Consider the following 1,599-nt stretch of genomic DNA (forward strand, 5'->3'; position numbering starts at 1 on the left):
ATTTAAATCATGCTATCATGATTTAAACATTTGTCAACATTCATAATCAGTAAATGTATGATCAGATAAATTGAATCACATAATTAGGTAAGTTAGGTAATTATTAGAAACTTTAAAAGGTATTACATTACGGTACTTTGTATTACATCCATTAATCGGCTAAAAAAAAAAACGCATGGATTATCTAAGAAATATAAGACTAGAAAGACTTATCTCTTTTAAAAAAAAAAAAAAAAGAACTAATGTGAAATTTCAATATTTTTTTTCAAAACATGAAAGGATTTTGAAATTTTGAAATTTTGATTTTACGATTTGAAAAAAGAAAGTTCATTTTTAATTTGAACTCCTTTTAAGGATTGCAAAGAGCAAATATTCAGAAAGATAAAGATGTACTGAATTTGTAAAAGGTTACTGCTGCAGCATCCAATCATACTTACTAATTTTTAAGATTGCAATCATCTTTGCCTCTGAATAAACACGATTTTAATTTTTTTTTCTTTTTTTTTTTTGTTTTATTGTGGTATCAATTTCTATAGGAGGAATCTTTGATTTTTGCATATTTGGTTTACATATTTATGAATATTTTCTCATTGATAATATCATTCATTATTATCACTGTATTATCACCTACTTTCTCGTTCTAGGTTAATCAAGATTTACTTATCACCTTTTTTTTTTTCATTTGTTTCTCCCTTCTATTAATTGTGAAAAAAAAAATGCAAAAATTAAGAAGATATTTATAAAAATAAAAAATGGATAAATTAATAAATCCCAATAGTTTAAATGTTTAAAGTTAACAATAATATTTTCACTTCTCAAGAATTGATTTGATTGTATAAATTAAAATTAAGTTTTGAATAAACCTTACAAAGTTTGCAAAGATCAATAAAACAACCTTATTACCTTATTAATGATGAATGTTTATTAGTAATATATGACAAATAATTAATTACAAGTAATAATTGACTTAAAAAAAAAAAAAAAGAAATTGATGATATGCTATAAGAATAAATAGCAAGAAGTTAGAAAATTTTACATTAAATTCATACTATTTGCAAATTATTCACAAATAATTCGTTGTTTCATTTAAAGGACAAAAAAAAAAGAAAAGTAAACAATTTTTGTGATCATTGTGAGAAATTAAAATTGCATCTTCTCTATCGTGTAGTGAAATCTCATGAGCTTTCCATATGATCTTCTTATTATCGTAGAGCCAAGGCCAAAAAAGGCCAAGATTCAGGCGAAATACATAATAATGTTTGGTTGATGTTCCCAACTATCCTTAGGCATTATTATCTTTATTCCTTTATTTTGCATAAAGTCAAATTTCATATCTCTGTATGCAAACATGCATATTTCCTCATATAATAAATCGCCTATTTAAACCATCAACTTTTATTTCATCTCTCATTTTAGATATTTTTTTTTTCTGGTAGAAGAACCTTAAGTCAGTGTATTGGTATCATATTTAGTAGAAGTAACTAGGCTATTTTCTTAATGTTAATAGCAGCCCGATAGCATCCATATCCTAGGACCAAAAGGATGAATCCATTCTATTTCTTAAACTACTGTCATATGGTTTAATTGCTAAATGAAACG

This window comes from Loa loa (genome assembly GCF_000183805.2).
Source record: "Loa loa unplaced genomic scaffold supercont3.252, whole genome shotgun sequence".
In the NCBI taxonomy this organism is placed as follows: Eukaryota; Metazoa; Nematoda; class Chromadorea; order Rhabditida; family Onchocercidae; genus Loa; species Loa loa.